At 37.8% G+C, this 19893-nt stretch overlaps 1 protein-coding gene and 1 long non-coding RNA gene across 10 annotated transcripts in view; one reads left to right on the top strand and one right to left on the bottom strand.

Annotated features, from left to right (window-relative positions):
* Positions 1 to 19893, bottom strand: part of MARCHF8 (membrane associated ring-CH-type finger 8) — a 112568-nt gene that overhangs the window by 69398 nt on the left and 23277 nt on the right. The window lies entirely within an intron of this gene.
* Positions 1947 to 19711, top strand: LOC309604725. The gene is made up of 2 exons (XR_014231021.1): positions 1947 to 9341; positions 9372 to 19711. It is a non-coding gene; the product is annotated as an uncharacterized lncRNA (long non-coding RNA).

Genomic DNA, 19893 nt, shown 5'->3' with positions numbered 1-19893 from the left:
TTGCAGAGTGCTTTTCCTTAAAAAACGGCATACTGTATCATGGGAATAGTTTGCCTTTCTTCATGGTGTTTTATTACATCTGACTTTCATTCCAAAGTGACTGATTTTGGAGATTTCATTATTTCATATTTTATGCATAGTAAGCCTTATTAATTATTTCCATGTCACACTACTTCCAGTTTGCATACTTCCCACAAAATGCAACTGCAATGGGATGGCCTTTACACATGCATAGAAATGGAGGCTAAGAACATGCAGTGCTAGGAATATAGCGTTATAACATGGCAGACAAGGGGAAGTTAGTACTTGCCCACGGTCAATAAATCTGAGCATCTGCCCAGCATTAAGAAGACTGTCTGTTGTTGACACTGCTTTTTTCCAGTGTATGTCTGTCCCTGTTGCTATGGCAAAAACATATCTGTAGCAAGACCATCATCTTTCACAAAACTCAAAAAAGAATAATAAACATGGGCTATTAGCAAATGGTTTTTTCTTTTAATGATGGTTATAAAAGAAACCTCTTGTTCCAAAATAGTGAAAAAGTCTTCTTTCCAGCAGAGGAGAATAGACTGTTCTCTCTTAACAACAGATTTCCTGTGTGAAGGAAGCCCCTGTGGATCTGACCATGAGATCAGGCACTTCTGCTGTTTAAATGATATTTATTGTAAAAGTCCCTCAATTTCCTACCACCAATCATATAAACTTGTCCACTGCCCCCAACCCTTTCAGGATTTAAATAAATTGTATTATGCAGTTCAAAGGAAGAGGCGGCCTCAGCTCTAGGAGTGTACCTGGGCTCTTTGCCATCCTCCTCACCTGACTATTCAGGGGCCTCACTGTATCAGCCACCCTCATACCCCATTATTTTCACCCCATCCTTTCTAAAGGCTCATTCACATCAACAAAGGAATAGAATCAGTTTTCCAAGAAAATGCATAGAATAAGTAGTCTATGTCACTAGTTGCTATAAAAAATTATAAAAGTTCACACTGACACAGAATTTCAACGTGCATTATGGTTCTCCCATATTTAAAAACAAAAGTAAATTTTGATTTGCATTTCTCTAATGATTAGTGATGCTGAGCATCCTTTCATGTGTTTGTTGGCAATCTGTATCTCTTCTTTGGAGAAATGTCTATTTAGGTCTTCTGCCCATTTTTGGATTGGGTTGTTTGTTTTTTTGATATTGAGCTGCGTGAGCTGCTTGTATATTTTGGAGATTAATCCTTTGTCAGTTGCTTCGTTTGCAAATATTTTCTCCCATTCTGAGGGTTGTCTTTTCGTCTTGTTTATGGTTTCCTTTGCTGTGCAAAACCTTTTAACTTTCATTAGGTCCCATTTGCTTATTTTTGTTTTTATTTCCATTTCTCTAGGAGGTGGGTCAAAAAGGATCTTGCTGTGATTTATGTCATAGAGTGTCCTGCCTATGTTTTCCTCTAAGAGTTTTATAGTGTCTGGCCTTACATTTAGGTCTTTAATCCATTTGGAGTTTATTTTTGTGTATGGTGTTAGGGAGTGTTCTAATTTCATTCTTTTACAGGTAGCTGTCCAGTTTTCCCAGCACCACTTATTGAAGAGGCTGTCTTTACTGTATATTCTTGCCTCCTTTATCAAAGATAAGGTGATCATATGTGCGTGGGTTTATCGCTGGGCCTTCTATCCTGTTCCATTGATCTATATTTCTGTTTTTGTGCCAGTACCATACTGTCTTGATTACAACCCTCAGAATGGGAGAAAATATTTGCAAACAAAGCAACTGACAAAGGATTAATCTCCAAAATATACAAGCAGCTCATGCACCTAAACATCAAAAAAACAAACAACCCAATCCAAAAATGGGCAGAAGACCTAAATAGACATTTCTCCAAAGAAGAGATACAGATTGCCAACAAACGGGAAATGCAAATTAAAACGACAATGAGGTATCACCTCACACCAGTCAGAACGGCCACCATCAAAAAATCTACAAACAATAAATGCTGGAGAGGGTGTGGAGAAAAGGGAACCCTCTTGCACTGTTGGTGGGAATGTAAATTGATACAGCCACTATGGAGAACAGTATGGAGGTTCCTTAAAAAACTACAAATAGAACTACCATAAGACCCAGCAATCCCACTACTGGGCATACACCCTGAGAAAACCATAATTCAAAAAGAGTCATGTACCACAATGTTCATTGCAGCACTATTTACAATACCAGGACATGGAACCAACCTAAATGTCCATCGACAGATGAATGGATAAAGAAGAGGTGGCACATGTATACAATGGAATATTACTCAGCCATAAAAAGAAACGAAACTGAGTTATTTGTAGTGAGGTGGATGGACCTAGACTCTGTCGTACAGACTGAAGTAAGTCAGAAAGAAAAAAACAAATACCATATGCTAACACATATATATGGAATCTAGAAACAAAAAATGGCTCTGAAGAACCTAGGGGCAGGACAGGAATAAAGATGCAGACATAGGGAATGGACTTGAGGACATGGGGAGGGGGATGGGTAAGCTGGGACGAAGTGAGAGAGTAGCACTGACATATATACATTACCAAATGTAAAACAGCTAGTGGGAAGCAGCCACATAGCACAGGGAGATCAGCTGGGTGCTTTGTGACCACCTAGAGGGGTGGGGTAGGGAGGGTGGGTGCGAGACGCAAGAGGGAGGGGATATGGGGATACATGTATACATATAGCTGATTCACTTTGTTATACAGCAGTAACTAACACAACAATGTAAAGCAATTATACTCCAATAAAGATGTTTAAAAAAAAAAGTAAAAATGCTTTCAATGCTCCTATTCTCTTTCCCTCTATAACCAAACTTTCTAAATTATATCTACAATGCTCTTCACTTTCTTGCTTCCACAACTCAGTTCAATGCAATCCAACCTCTGCTCCCCCATTCCACAAACTGTTCTTAGCCTTTCTCATTTACTGATCAAACTTAGGAGAAGAGCTCCAAATGAAAAAAGCGAAGTAATACATACATACATACACACACACATACATACAAAAAGAAAAAAACCTAGGAGAGATAAAGATAACTTTCTAAAGTTTAAAAAATTCCTTTTAAACAAGTCAACCAACATCCTCTTAGATGTACAGCCAGAAAATAAATTTCCCATGCACCCTTCTAAAGGAAATTCTTGGAAGATGTACTCTATCAAAATAAAGGACTAAATCAAGGAAGAGAAAAACACAGAATACACAAAACAGTCATTATAAGTTAGGAGAGGCACAAAGTGCAAGTTCCAGGATTGTACCTGCACAGCAGGCCTAAAGACTACTGGTACAAAGTGGAGCAGGCATATGGAACACTTCCAGGGGCAGGTCTCCAGAATACAAGAAGTCTCAACAGGGAAGATGGAGTGACAGATAATATCATGGACACCTCAGAAGAATTAAGGATAAGTATAATAATGATCATACAAGTAAAAACATAAAGTAACAACAACAAAACTATAGTAGAAAGAAAATATAATCATTTGGCTCTAAAATGAACAATATTTCAATACTGATAATGGTGTAAACATTTTAATGATATAAACAACTTCGTGTAAACAACTTCGTGACATAACCAAATCTGGAGGATGGAGAGAAGAGAGATGGGGTATAAAAGAAAGTCAAGAGATAATGTCTAATATTTGTAAGTCAAGAAACAGTATAAGCATATCATCTGAAAACATGGAGGCAACAATCAGAAGATACAACTATTGCATACACATAGCTGCCTCTGTGGAACAAGACAAGGGCTGTGAAGGAGTGGAGCAAAGGACTACTGGTTTTCATTACAGGACTTTGGGTACTACCATCTCCTACCCACAGTTCTAAAATTCAGAAAAATACCAAAACAAAGCAAAACAAAACCCTAGCTTTTCTTTACTTATATTTAATATTAAGACCTAATCTTATACAAACTCCCTGGGGGCCAAAACCTGACCTGAACTGACAGGAAGCTATTTATAGTCTCTACTTATGTAACTCAGCATAAATATTATGCTTCAATGAAGAAATATTAATGTGTTTTACAGGTATTACCCCAAGAAGAGTACTCACTAATTAATACTATATATAGACTACCTTTCTAAAATCTGAAAATTTCTGAAGTCTAAAATATTTCTGACCTAAGAATTTTAGATGAGAGAGTTTGGGCCTCCATTTCACTTTTCAAAAAGCTATGTGCATTTATTACTTTTTTCATTTTGAAAATATTTAGAATAAATAAATGGAGAGAAAGTATAAAGAGAAAACAGGCAGGAGACTCATGTGACCTTAAATGGAGCAATACCTATACAACATATTTTCCAATTGTGGCATTATACCTGGGTCACTATTTAGGTGCTGAGTAAGGAAATTCCCTCTCTCATCGAAAATTTTAAAGAGAAAGAGAGGAAAAAGAAACAGAAAACTTCATTTGATTCATCATTCAACTCCTGGGATAACCACATCTATCCTGCTTTTCTAGAGCAAGACAGAGCTCTTCTTCCATACCCTCGAGCTCTTCTACACTCACCTTCAACATTTCTTTACCTTCCATGCACGTTTCATCTCATTGCAATCTGGCTTCAGCATAGTAAGGTTAACAGCACTCTCCATGGCTGTTAAGCCTAAAGGACATTTTCTGGGCCCATGTAATTTGACTTGAAATACTTACTCATTCGCACAACAGTAAATATTAGGATTCCTCAAAGCTCCAGTTTACCCTCTCCCTTTCTCATTCTGTGTTCCCTTTTCCTGAGTTATCTAATCCACATCTTTGGCTTCACTGACCACCTCTGCACATTTTACTTGAAAATACTGATAAACCAGACTTGATCAAATTTAAGACTTTTGTGCTTTTAAAAGGCACCATTAAGAAAACTGAAAAGATGGACTGGGAAAAAAAAATGTGACAATCATCTATCTGATAAAAGACTTGTATCCATAATATCTAAAGAACTCCTACAACTCAAGAAGACAACCCAATTTAAAGATGGGCAAAAGTTTTTAATAGTCATTTCACCAAAGGAGATAAATGAATAGCTAGTAAGCTCATGAAATGATCTGCAAATTAAAACCACAATGAGATAATACTATATCCCCCCTAGAAGAGCTATAATCAAAAAGACAGTCAACATCAACTATAGGATGTAGAGAAACTGGAGCCCTCATATACTGCCCTTGAGAATGTGAAGTGGTATAGAAACCTTGGAAAACAGTTTGGCAGTTTCTTAGTAAGTCAAGCATAAACTTATCATACAACCCAGCAATTCCACTCCTGGGAACTGACTCAAGACACATAAAGACATATGTCCTCTGTGGACATACTGTATATGAATGTTCACAGCAGCATTATTCATAATAGCCAAAAACTGGAAACGTTCCAAATGTCCATCAACAGATATACAGACAAAATGTGGCATCTCCACACAATGGAATACTACTTAGCAATTAAAAAGAACAAACCAATGATAAATGTTACAACATGGATGAACCTCAAAAACATTATGTAAAGTGAAAGCAGTCAGACACAAAAGACTACAAATTGTATGATTCTATTTTTATGATGTTTCTTGAAAAGGCAAATTCATAGGGACAGAAAGCAGATCAGTGGGTTGGGGCAGGAATAGGCATCAACTACAAACATGCACGAGGGAATTTTTGGGGGCAATCAAATGGATGCACAACTCTAAATTTACTAACCTCACTGAGTGTGTACTTACAATGAGTGAATTATACTGTATCTAAATTATTCCTCAAGATGCTCATTTTACACAGCCTAAGAGGCCCTATGTGGTTTGACCCCTATTTATCTGTCCAACCCCATTTTGTACCACCCTCTCCCACTACAGTCTAGCAACAGTGGCCTTCTTTCAGTCTCCTAAGACTTTGCAGCTCCTTCTACCACAGGGCCTTCATGTATGCTGTTCCCTGCCTACAATGCTCTTCCTGCCCCTCATGATCTAATTAACATCTGACCATCCTCAGAAAATCCCACATTTACTGGTCTTTACAGCATCAATGAAGAACCTCTACTTCATTAACAATTATCACAATTGGAATTTTACACTTATTGAATTCTTTAATTAATGACGTTCTCCCTTACTGGGCTGTAAGCTCCCTAAAGGCAGAGATCCTATCTCATTTTGCTCACCCTGTATCAGCACTCTCTAGCCCAATGCAATCACATAAAATCCATTCAGTAAATACTGACTGAACCAATCTTTCTCAGACAGGAGCCAAAACTAGCTGGGAATTTCACTTGTTACTCAAACTATAACGAATACTGTTCACTGTCTCAAATGCTGATTAAGTAGCATAGTGGAAATTTAGACAACACAAACAAAAATTCGGTATTTTTCATCCTTTTACAATTCATCTCAATTGGGAAGAAACAACTGATCTTTAAATATCTGCAGCAGATTGACCACATCAGACTAAGTCCAAAATTGTAATGGAATTCAAAATGCAATCCAAGTATTTTTAAGAATAATTCTAAAAGGCCACAATTACAAGTTGTTAAGAATTGCTGATAAAAGCTCTTTTAAGACAGAGGAAAACTTAAGCTTCATAAGTTACCGATAAGTAACTTCAATCTTTGAGTCAAAAATCCAATGAAGAAAAAAAAAAATCCAATGAAGAACAGGTAGCAAGTTACTAAGGACATATCTACAGAGTCAAAGAAGGGCATAAAACATGCTATCACACTTAACGGTATCTCCTCAAAGCCTTTACCCTTCACTCAACCAGGGAAGAAAGCTCTCTCACAAGCAACTCACATCTGGCCACTGTCTTGCCCTCACTAGACCAATAGGTAGCAAGGCACAAACCTTAAAGTATCAAACTTACCCTACTCCCACTCTTTACTGAAATTAAGACCAAAATTAAAGTTCAGAGTTCTGAGAATTTTAGGGAAGATGGTAGAGTAATACCACAAGGTCTCCATATGCCACCCACTAAAAAGCAGTCTGAGACAAAGCTTTGTTTGACTTGGTCTGTTAACACTATTAGCTTCAAGAACAATGAGCTTATTTAAAAAATATCAAAATGAATTTAAAAATTTAAATGCAACAGAATAAAGCAGTAACTAGCAGAAGATATGTGTGCAATTACCAAAAGTGAAGAAAAAAATCATAAAATACACAAACATATCCCAAAGACTAAACAAATTTGCTCAGAAACAGAAAAAAGATTTTGTTAGTTTTAAAATCTCCTAGGATGCTTCAGAGTATGACTAGAGGTAATAAAGTGTAAGATCAATGTTACATAAAAAAATAACAAATAAGCAATGCTGAGGATAACTAGAAAATGAAATCCAAAGTATAAACAGTTTAAAAATGATAAAGCAAGAGAAACAAACTGAGAAGTACAGAAATACTACCTTTGAATAGTAATGCTGGAGGAAAAACACAACAGATGAAAGCACGTGAAAATCATAAGTGTTTTACATGCATTATCTCATTTGATTCTCACAGCAGTACCAGAGGGTAGAGAAACTGTCTTATCTCCAATTCACACATGGCTTAGAGAAGTTAAGCAACTTGCCCAAGGTCTCTTCGCCATATTTCACTAAATATAGTAGCCTGTGGTGACTTACAAGGTGAATCTAAAATATGTAGGTTTTTTCTTTTTCATCTCACTGTAGCACAGCTGTTGGAAAGAAAAAGATAAATCCTGGTGTGTTGCTTGCTGGCTTTGTTATGGTAAAGAAGAGTTATTATGATCACCATGGATAGAAACAATAACACGGAATCCACATTTGAAGTACTAAATAGTAACATGCTTTCTGCTGCAATTTTGTCTACATGGAGGGACATTTGACCAAAGTAATGGGTATACATGCTACAAATTAGACAAAAATAATAATTTTAGATATTTCAAGGCAGTAAGATGTGCCTGAAATAGCTGGGTCCAATTTATAACAAATATTTAACTTTATCATTTCGAGTTGACTTGCAAATTTATAACACAAGCCACAGAAAAATATTGCATTTTAAAATTATAGTCCATATGCTTAAACTATATGTTATAAATTACATATATAATAACATAACCTTAAACTATTATAACTATATAAAACTAAAGCTGTATCTTTAAACTACTCCAGTAGATTATTCAAGGTAATTTTCTAACATGCAACCTCAAAGGCTGGAGCCAAGAAGAGAGACAGAGTGGACGCCAGGTATGTCCAACAATGCTGCCCAGTGGGAGAATGGGCCACTAAGGAAAACTGAGGGAGCCTGGTGCTGGAAGTCCTAAGCCAAACGTAAGTGCTTGGCCGGGAGAGAGGAGAGTGCTGCAGACTGAAGGCCGCTGTGTGCAACTGAGAATCTCAAGGAGCAGAGTAAGAGAGGGGTAGGCCAAGGCTGATGGGAGTGAGTGAGAAGATAACGTGGGGCAGGCGGGACTCAGCTCCAGACAGTGTGCGCCATCTGTGACTTCTCCAGTGACTCAGGGAGACCTCAGCAGAACCACTCCACTATCTGTGTGAATTAGGTGAACCAGGGATGATTACAAGGAAAAGGGCCTATGATGTCTGATTCTTCCAGAAGATTCTGAACCTGAAGAAAGTTAAGGAGGAATACCCATGGGCATTCTTCAGGACAAATACAAGAATACTGAAAACACTAGTAGCTAACAAACAAAAGGAAAAGAGATTTGTTGGGGTTCTTTCAGCATTTCACTTCTGAGAAAGGGAAGTGAGAGTCTGACGGACTTAAGAGATGGAAAATACCTTCAATGAAGTACAGAACTAGTCTACTTCCTGCAGTTCCTCACGTGCCCTTTAATGCTTGTCTTGCAGAGAAAAATCTGATCTTTACAGATGAGGAAAGGGGGATGGAGGAAAAGTCAAGGCTGCATCAGCCCAGACCACCCCCCTGGGCATTCACCACACCGTAATGGAGTGACCTGCTTACATTTTGCCTCCTTCACTGGACTGTAGGATCCCTGAGGGTTCAGTAAGGAAGCCAGAATTAGAATTACAGGGATAAATTCCTGCCATTAGTCAAAGGATGTTTCTGTTTGCCACTGCTGGATAACAAACTACCTCAAACTTTGCTGCTTAAGCAGCAACAATTTCCTATTTCTCACAATTCCATGAGTTGACTGGGCAGCTCTTCTGCTGCTCTTACCTGACTTACTCGTGCTGCTGCATTGGGCCCAGGTCAGCTGGGGATTGGGCTCAGTGAGGAAGGCTGGGCCTCCCTTTCCACGTGGCCTTCCTCACAGCCTTCTTCACATAATGGAGGCAGCATGCCAAGAGAGCTGGCCCACTACACATGGTGCTTCTGCCTGCATCATGTCTGCTGATGCCCCACTAGCCAGTTCAAGCCACATGGCAAAGCCCAGTACTGAGGGTGTGGAAACAGACTCTACCATTTGATGGCAGAAACAAACAGACCCACACTGCAAAGGGGCAGAGGCATGGGGAGGTGGTTCACTGGGGGCTACTGTGTACCAATTTACCACAAATTGTTTTTGCTATTTTTCTCTCTGATAATAATTATTTTATTGGTAGAATTTTTTATTATAAAGTGTTTTTACACCTATTACATCTAAAAATAAATTATGTTCTTTTTTAAAATAAATTTATTTATTATCTTTTTATTTATTTTTGGCTGCGTTGGGTCTTCATTGCTGCGCGTAGGCTTTCTCTAGTTGCGGTGAGCAGGGTCTACTCTTTGCTGCGGTGCGCGGGCTTCTCATTGTGGTGGCTTCTCTTGTTGCAGAGCATGGGCTCTGGGCGGGCGGGCTTCAGTAGTTGTGGCACACAGGCTCAGTAGTTGTGGCTCACGGGCTCTAGAGTGCAGGCTCAGTAGTTGTGGCACACGGGCTTAGTCACTCCATGGCATGTGGGACCTTCCCGGACCAGGGCTCGAACTTGTGTCTCCTGCACTGGCAGGCAGATTCTCAACCACTGCGCCACCAGGGAAGTCCCAATTATGTTCTTTAATTTGAAATGTGGAGGGAAAAGTTACTGGGCTATATTTCTACTTCAAAATAATGGATCCAAAAATATTTCAAGGCTTATAAAGACTAGAATTACTACTGGCAGCAATTCACATCATTTGAAGATCTCATGTTTCTTCACAAACATATGAAACATATAGATCTTTTGAAGCAAATTCATTAAATTGACAGAAGAAAGAATTCTGACCATATTTTATAACAGAAAAACCTAAGGCAGCTATATTTTATTTGAAATATTTCCTGCAAAAAGAATTCTCATCACATCACACTATATAACGTAGCATACAATGCTGGTGGTACAGACAGCCCTGCACCAGCCAGCTGTCATCCCAGGCTGGAGCAAGCATCTTCTCTACTTAATGCAGTAAAGTAGAGAAACCAGAGCAGGGCTTGCCTCACCATCCCAGAAGTATCTGTCCAGCCAGGACAAATCTTCCCGAAGACCCCTGCCCATGCCACGGTCAACTCTACCCTTGTTCATTCTGATCCACCCTCTTGGGATGCTGTTCACACTCTGCACACCAGGGCAAAAACTCCCTGGCCTTCAGAGCACATCTCAAAGCTTATCTCCTCTGTGAGCAAAGAAACACCAAAACAAGCTCCCCCACCCCTACCTTACTACCCACAACACGTACCCAATATTCTTTACAGTTTGACGTTTAATTATACACAAAACGGTCCTTCAGTATATGTGCTCGCTAATTTTATGTGTCAACTTGAACAGGCCACAGTACCCAGATATTTGGTCAAACATTATTCTAGAGGTTTCTGTGAAGGTATATTTTTAGATATGATTAACATTTAAATCAGCAGACTTTGTGTAAAGGAGATTACCCTCCATAATGTGGGTAGGCCTCATCTAATCATCTGAAGGCCTTAACAAAACAAACATACAAACAAAAAAAAAAACCTTGACCTCCCCTGGAAGAAGAGGGTCTGCCAGCAGACCTGTGGTCTCAAACTCCAGATTCAACTCTTCTCTGGGTCCCCAGCCTGCCAGCCTACCCTGCAGGTTTTGGACTTGGCAACCTCTACAATCGCATGAGCCAACTTCTTAAAATCAATCAATAAAAATCTCTCTCTATCCATCTATCTGTGTATATACTATTCCTTCTGTTTCTTTGGAGAACACTAACACAAAATACTATCTAGTTATAGATTATTCCCTACAGTGTATAAAGCTTGGCCTACTTAAAAGGCTGAATTCTCTCTGGACCATTACATATTTCTTTAGCATTCCTTATAGTGTTCTGGATTATCATATATTTCTTTAGTATTCCCTACAATGTTCTATATACAGCAGGGGTGAAATATTTCTAAAATGTTAACTGGTGTTTTTTTTTTTTATTTATAATTAATTAATTTATTAATTTATTTATTTTTGGCTGCACTGGGTCTTCATTGCTGCACGCGGGCCTTCTCTAGTTGCGGCGAGCGGGGGCTACTCTTCGTTGCGGTACGTGGGCTTCTCGTTGCAGTGGCTTCTCTTGTTGCAGAGCACGGGCTCTAGGCGCACGGGCTTCAGTAGTTGTGGCATGTGAGCTCAGTAGTTGTGGCTCACGGGCTCTAGAGCACAGGCTCAGTAGTTGTGGCCCACAGGCTTAGCTGCTCCACAGCATGTGGGGTCTTCCGGGACCAGGGATCGAATCTGTGTCCCCTGCATTGGCAGGCAGATTCTTAACCACTGCGCCACCAGGGAAGCCCTAACTGGTGTTTCTTTATGACTAAACCTTGAATCCTTCCAGTTTCCTAACCTTTCGGCCCCAGTTACTGTGATTTGCACGGTAATGCATAACAACCCATAAGTTGAAAGAAAGCCATGTTGGCCCCAGAGGAAAATGGTCCCAGAGCCAAGTTTGCAGAACAAGGCAGAATCAGAAAGTCTAGCTTTGATCCTTGCCCCCTCTGTTCTATGCCTCTCTCTCCCACACTCCATTTAAAACATATAAGCAAGTGTGTGTGCACAAATGTACATATGTACACATTTGTTTCTGCCTCCCAACACCATCTTAGATGAATGGCAGCACACTGTATATGATTTTCTTTCCTTGCTTTTTACTCTTCCTGCTGTTTCCTGGAGATCACTCACCACAAGTATATAGAGACATTCTTTATGCCTTTTTGCAGCTATATCATATTCCACTGTGTGAATGTGCTGTAGTTTATTCAACCAGTCCCATATTAATAGACATTTTGGTTGTCTTTAGTCTCTTGTTATTACAAATCGTACTGTATCTAATACCTAGTATGTATGTTGTTGTTTTTTTTTAATTTTGCCACCCCTATAGGGGGATTTCAATTTTAAGTAGAATAACTTGCATTCAGGAAGCATTCAGATGCAAAATTACTGCTGCTGATGGATTATTCTGCTAGTAGTGGGGAATTCAGGAGACCAGTATTTTGACCAAGGTTTGGAGTCTTTTCTTTGCGTATGGGTCCACTGATTGGAGTTCTAGATCACTGTTCTTGTATTAGCTATACCCGTACAGTAACTTCTGTATTTTCTAGTTTCAATTTCTTTAAAGTAGATTGAGACTTCAGAAACTTTTGAAGCAATCTGAGCACAGAATTCTAGTCTTCTAGAGTGTTTTTTCCTGGTCTTTTGTAATTGTTTTACTTATAACCAATTTGTCAAAAATTTTTAAGGAAAATAATATGCCTTTATGAAAAATTTCCAAAGTATTCAATTATTTTTTATGGAAATAGTAACTTCTTATTTTTGTAGCCACATTTTCGCTCACTTGTGATTAGTTTACATAGTGTTAAATTAAATTATACAATTGCAATAACAAGTACAGCCGACATAAACAGGTTTGGGTATGTTAAAAGAAAATTTTCCACAGAAAATTTACTCATCTATTAGGCTTTCATTCAATGATTCACAAATTGGGCAGCACCCTGTCTAGCAGAAAGGAGCTCAGGTGAACTAAGCGAGAGATTTTTATAAACCAAAGTGAGCAGGAACAAGGAAGCTATACTGGGCATTTGCTGATTGATTAAAGCAGGTTACTTTCCTTATGTGGAGCAAAGGGAAGCCTTGGAGCCAGGTAGGGTAACTTGTGTTGAGCAGGAAATGCTGATTGGTTGACCTAGGCCTTCCTTTTCTGGGACAGTCAAGTGCAGAAATTTAGTGAAGTTTTGGTTTCCTGACATGAGGTTTAGCATGAGCGACTCCATCTTGGGCCTAATCTGGTTACTTTAACAGGTATAAACAGATTTTTGATATGCTCATAACTCAGCTGGTGGGAGCAGACATGTACATATTGCTGAGAGTAGCTTACTAAATGTGACCATTCTGTATGTTCTGAGTATTAGCTAATGTATTTTAGGAAGGGAATGGATAGCATCAGTCCTCTTCTAAAATTTCCTGTTTCCCTGTAGGGGCCTGGTATTTATAGGTGCTCAGAAAACATTAGATGAGCTATTTCAGTGTCTGCAGGTCATGCTGGCTTTCTTATCCCTATGAAAACAGATGCCTGTCCATTTCTTTGGTTCAGATATGTTATGTGTCTTCTCAAAGAAAAGGGATTTATAATGAGGTAAAAACCTCTGAGAAGCGATAGTTAACTTTAAAAACAAATAACTGTTTCCTGATTTACACTTATATCACTTTTAAACTAGGTCTTGGGTTACTACTATTTTGATGACTGACTGAAACATGTTTTTCTAACTATAGTTTTTGTCACTGGAAAGTGTTATCTAGAGGGAGAAAACTAAAAAGAATAGGTTTCAGGATCACAGAACAAACAGTAAATCTAAGATTTTTACATTCTACCACCTGTGTGCCAATTAATATAATATTAAAATTGAAATCCCCCTATAGGGTGGCAAAATTAAAAAAAAAAATACAGACATACCAGGTATTAAATACAGTACTATCTGTAACAGCAAAAGACTAAAGACAACCAAAATGTCTATTAATATGGGACTGGCTGAATAAACTACAGCACATTCACACAGTGGAATATGATATAGCTGCAAAAAGGCATAAAGAATGTCTCTATATACTTGTGGTGAGTGATCTCCAGGAAACAGCAGGAAGAGTAAAAAGCAAGGAAAGAAAATCATATACAGTGTGCTGCCATTCATCTAAGATGGTGTTGGGAGGCAGAAACAAATGTGTACATGTGCACATTCATGTACACATACTTGCTTATATATTTTAAATGGAGTGTGGGAGAGAAAGGCATAGAACGGAGGAGGCAAAGATCAAAGCTAGACTTTCTGATTCTGCCTTGTTCTGGAGGCTTGGCTCTGGGACCATCTACGTGTTTTCCATAATTATTAACAACAACAACAAAATCAAAAAAAATTTTAATCCCTGAAATTCAAAAGTGAATGAAACAAAGCTAAATACTTATTGAATTGCTGGTGTAACCAAGCAAAAAGGAATTATTTCAAATAATTTAAAACACAATTTCACAGTACATCCCTAGAAGAAACCATGCTAAGAATAAAAAGAATGGGAGAAAATGTTTTAGAATTCTTAAACGGTTTTCAGTAATCATATTGTTAATATAATACTGATAAATAAGTACCATTACTTATTATCAATAAGTATCAATATTATTATGGACCAAGATTTTCAGCAAATATGAAATCAAATAAGTTCAGTAGAATCCTCTATTTCTACATTTAAGTTTGAAAAATCAGTATGAAACTCATGAAGTATTTTCTCTTAAAAGAAGCAACAACTGACCTGTGGTATCCAAACTGCGGTCTCTAAATACAACTTCCCATTAAAAGGAACCACAGCTCATTGAAGAAAGGGCTTATTCCAGAGCTACAGCTGTAAATATACAAGCTGAGCATGGATATCTTGTCACACCAGGAAGCAAGAAGCTATCAAAGGCATTCATATCAAAAGGACCCAGGAGCCAACCTGAAGGTGTTCTCACTGGTCAAAGAAGGGACAACTTGATCATCCATAAAAAAACAACTTGAGGGACTTCCCTGGTGGTGCAGTGGTTGAGAATCTGCCTGCCAATGCAGGGGACACGGGTTTGAACCCTGGTCTGGGAAGATCCCACATGCCGCGGAGCAACTAAGCCCACACGCCACAACTACTGAGCCTGCGTTCTAGAGCCCGCGTGCCACAACTTCTGAAGCCTGTGTGCCTAGAGCCCAAGCTCTGCAACAAGAGAAGCCACGCAATGAAAAAAAATAACCCACGCACCGCAATGACGAGTAGCCCCCGCTCACCACAATTAGAGAAAGCCCGCGCTCAGCAACTAAGACCCAACAATGAAGACCCAATGCAGCCAAAAATAAATAAATAACTTTATTAAAAAAAATTTTTGATTAAAAAATAATCAAATGTGTAAAATTCATGTGTTCCTAACGATATTTTTAAAAATAAAGAAAAAAATCATTTGACCATCTTTGGAGATACTAAGGACCTTCCAAGAGTTATAAACAAAGGAAAAGAATCAGTCATTTAACCTGTTTTCCCTGTATGAACTGTACCTCCAGGTAACCAAATAGTTGATAAAGAGAAACTTCTCTATGGAAGTAAACTAAAAGCTAATAAATGAAGAGGGAATGATGAAACTAGAACAGCAACATCTTGCAAGCCCCAATTAAATAATGCAAATTATAAGTGGCCACTAATATCACAAAGAAAAAACAACAATCAGACATTATGTGCTGTTGGAAACCACTGTCTATGAAAGATTCTTGCAAAAAAGAAAAAAAGAACTTAAACCTCTAAAACTAACGGTGGGGTAGGAGGATGAACATATTAAATGACACCACTGGGATGCATTCAGCAAAGTTCACAGTATGGGCAGTTCTACAAGATAAATGACAAGATTTATTCAGCAGACACATTTCAAGAACAAAGAAAATAAATAAGAAGGAGAAGCTATAGATTAAAAGATAATTTTAAGAAAACACATCAACTGAATGTAATGTATGGATGGACTATGATCAGATCCTGATTCAAACAAATCAACTGAAAAAAAAAGTATGAAATAACTTTGGAGTGATAGCAGTTCTGTGGTCAATTCTAAGAAAACAGCCCTTATCTTTCAGTGAAAGTACTGAAATATTTAGATAAAATTATATGATAACTAGAATTTGCTTGAAATATGCAGTGGGAGAAGGAATACAAGGAAACAAAAGAGGCTGTGAGTGGATGCCAGCTGGGGGATGGACAAACAGTAGCTCATCGTATTATTCCTCTACTTTTGTATATAACTGAAATTTTCCATAATTAGGTTTTGAAAATTTGATGAATGACTGTATATCTATATGCTTTAAGTTACTGATAAAATGTTCATGGTATGCATAACTTTCCCCTTCTACAGTTCTTTCAGCATAAGTGGCAATACTTGTACTCTTTCACCTGTCTCTCCTCTGGGGCACATGCCCCTTACTTCTCTGAATTATAAACTAAAAGCACAGAGCCTGCTACATAGGAGCTGCTCAATAAATGTTAAATGAATAAATTTCAGTTTGCTGTACATCTCCTCTGCTCTAGTAAACCCTCCAATAACTCTAATCTGTTAATTCAAGTTGTGGTAAAGGATGAGAAAATAGAACCAAGTACAAATAAATAAGGTAAAAAAATCCAAAACCCTGCCCTTAACCTTTTAAATCTATATCCCACAAAAGATGCTCATTCTTTTTTTTATTGTACTAAAAAACATGTAACAAAATTTGTCAAATTAGCCATTTTTAGATGTACAGTTCAGTAGTGTTAAATATATTCACATTGTTGGGAAAAGATCTCCAGAGCGTTTTCAATTTGTGAAATTGAAACTCTATACCCATTAAACAAAAAATGCAGTAAATTCACCAAACTTACTGTAGTAATCATTTCACGATGTATATAGGTCAATTATTTTGCTGTATACCTTAAACTTATACAGTGCTGTATGTCAATCATATCTCAATAAAACTGGAAGAAAAAAATAAGTCAATAGCAAATAAAAGATGCTTATTCTTAACGCTTCCTACCCATTGCCTATTTTATCCTATATGTGTCTCTAGCTACCACAACAGCTTTTAAAGTATAATTCTTTTCACAATAAACTTTATGGATCACCAGCACAATAACAGCAGATTAAAAAAAAAAAAGTCCTTAAAGGAAATGAGAGAGGTCAGAAGTATGACTATGAACAGAAGATCCATATGAACCTCTGTGCAGAGGACAGGGCTGGAATGTGGCTTCACAGTCACTCTGAATGGGAGTGAGGGGCCAGAAGAGGCAGGCCCACAGCTAAAGGAAGTCAAATGAGGCAGCACCAACTATGGAAGCAGTAGTCCTTTTTTGGCTGCATTCATTAGAGGCTTACCACTCCTCTGGCTGCCCCATAATAATGATGGCAAGACCGCTGGTAAGTACACAGTGCCAATCTAACAGATGCCTTAGATCAGGTAGTTAGGAAAGCACTGTGCCAAGCCTCATTCCACAGATTTTAATTAAATATGCCAATTCAGGCCTATAAAATAATAATAATAATAATAATGACTTAGCTATAAATCTAGTAACAATGACCATAGTATAAGTGTTTAACAAATAAGAGAAAGTATGACTGATACTTTTCTGCCTGTTACTATAGTTTCAATTAACTTTGGTGGTTTTATTTTAGAAAGATGAACCCTGAGTAAATCACTACTTTTTAAAATCACTTACATACAACATTATTCTTCCTAAGCATGACTCCCAGCTGAGCCTTCACTGGGACCACTCCAGGAAAGAAAGATAAGAGAGATTTTGCACATGACTGGGGTTATGGGCAGGGTCAGTCCTGCTAAGAGCCAGTTTACAAAAAAGTCTGGGAACTCTCAAGAAGGTGGGGGGACAGGGGGCAGGGCACGATTCATTCTAAAGCAACAGCCTGAGTTTAATCCAAAGAAAGCCATAGAGCATGAGAACACAATGTGGCTTGGAGAACATGGTATCTGTCATTCACACTACACTGCATAAAACAAGGGAGTTGTAAATAGAGTTAAAGACACTTCTCAAAAAGACTCTGTAGAACAATAAAAGTTCAAGGATTTGGAAGCACAGGAAGCCAGCCGTTAGTCACAAAACTGAGAGCGGCATGGGTGGTAATGACACTGTAGAACTCCTGCAAAAGGCTGAGGAATTGACAACACTGGATAGCTCCAGAAGGACTGAGGAGTGAAGGTAAAGTTAGAATCAGGAGGATAACAGATAAGCCAATCAAGAAATTACTAGAACCCCTTTCCCCTCACAAGGCCAGGTGAATAAAATGTGTCTGTAATGAGTACTTAAGTACTGGTACTCTGAAAAGTGGATAATGTTATCCAGGACAAAAGTGCACCCTACTTCCTGGCAGAATTCATATTCAAATGGCCTCATGAGGAAACCATCTTCAATTGAGGTCCTCTGGACTCTCACAGATTAAATCTGAAAAAAAAAAACACAAAGCTCACGATCAAAATTTACCATATACATGAAGAAATACATCTCTAAGAGTGACAATCAGCAGAAATAACCAATAACAGAAACAATATTTGAAGAGATAAGAGCTGAGAATTTTCAAAAATGGACAAAAAATTTGGATCAAGATTCAAGAAACACAATATATACCAACTAGTATAAACAAAAAGAACTCAACACCTAAATGCACTGTAGTAAACTGCAAAATAAAGCCAAAGAAAAGATTTCAAAACAGCCAGAGAGAAAAAGGACAGATTACAATTAGATTTGACTAGAGAATTCTCACCAGTAACAACAAAAGCCAGAAGACAGTAGAATATTATCTTCAAAATACAGAGAAAATGTAGCTGTCATCTAGTATTGTATGTCCAGCAAAACTATACTTCAAGAATGAAGATGAAATAAAGAATAAAAAGTAGCAGAGAGAGTTCATTGCCAGCACTCTTTCAATAAAGACACTCTGAAAAACTATGTCACAGAAAAGTAAAAAAAAAAAAAAAAAAAAAAATCTCAAAATGGAGATCCGAGATGACAGAAGGAATGATTTACAAGTATTGGTAAACATGGAAGTAAATAAATGTAAGCAAACAATTCTCATGCTAAAAATAATATTAGTTTGTAATTTGTGGGTTTAAACAAGAAAAAAATTGAAATCTGAAAAACCAAAATGTTTAAGTGAGGGAGGAGTGGTCACTAGAGTTAAAATATTTTTAAGTATTTGTATTTCTTGGAGGGCAATTAAAATATTGATAACTTTCAGTTTTGTTAACTTAAAAGTCTATGGTATATGACCCAGCAATCCCACTACTGGGCATATACCCAGAGAAAACCATAATTCAAAAAGACACATGCACCCCAATATTCACTGCAGCACTACTTACAATAGCCAGGTCATGGAAGCAACCTAAATACCCATCGACAGACGAATGGATAAAGAAGATGTGGTACTTATATACAACGGAATATTACTCAGCCATAAAAAGGAACAAAATTGGATCATTTGTAGAGACGTGGATGGACCTAGAGACTGTCATACAGAGTGAAGAAAGTCAGAAAGAGAAAAACAAATATCGTATATTAATGCATATATGTGGAATCTAGAAAAATGGTACAGATGAACCGGTGTGCAAGGCAGAAATAGAGACACAGATGTAGAGAACAAACGTATGAACACCAAGGGGGGATAGCGGGGGGTGGGGGGTGGTGGGATGAATTGGGAGATTGGGATTGACATCTATACACTAATATGTATAAAATAGATAACTAATAAGAACCTGCTGTATAAAAAAAAAAAACTCACTAAAATTTAAAAAAAATAAATTAAAAAAAAAAAGTCTATGGTAGTATCTCAAGAATAAACCATGAAAAAACTCCCCAATTAATACAGAGGGAAAGCATCATAGGAAAAAAATAACTGCAAAAACCTTATTTTTTTTTAAAGGAGAACAAACAAGAAAAGAGAAAAAAGGGGCACAGAAAAGTACAAACAGAAAATACAAAGAAAATGAACAGGCATCACTGCAAATAC

Source organism: Balaenoptera borealis, assembly GCF_965194805.1.
Source record: "Balaenoptera borealis genome assembly, chromosome: 10".
NCBI lineage: Eukaryota > Metazoa > Chordata > Mammalia > Artiodactyla > Balaenopteridae > Balaenoptera > Balaenoptera borealis.
This window is presented reverse-complemented; position numbering and strand designations above follow the sequence as displayed.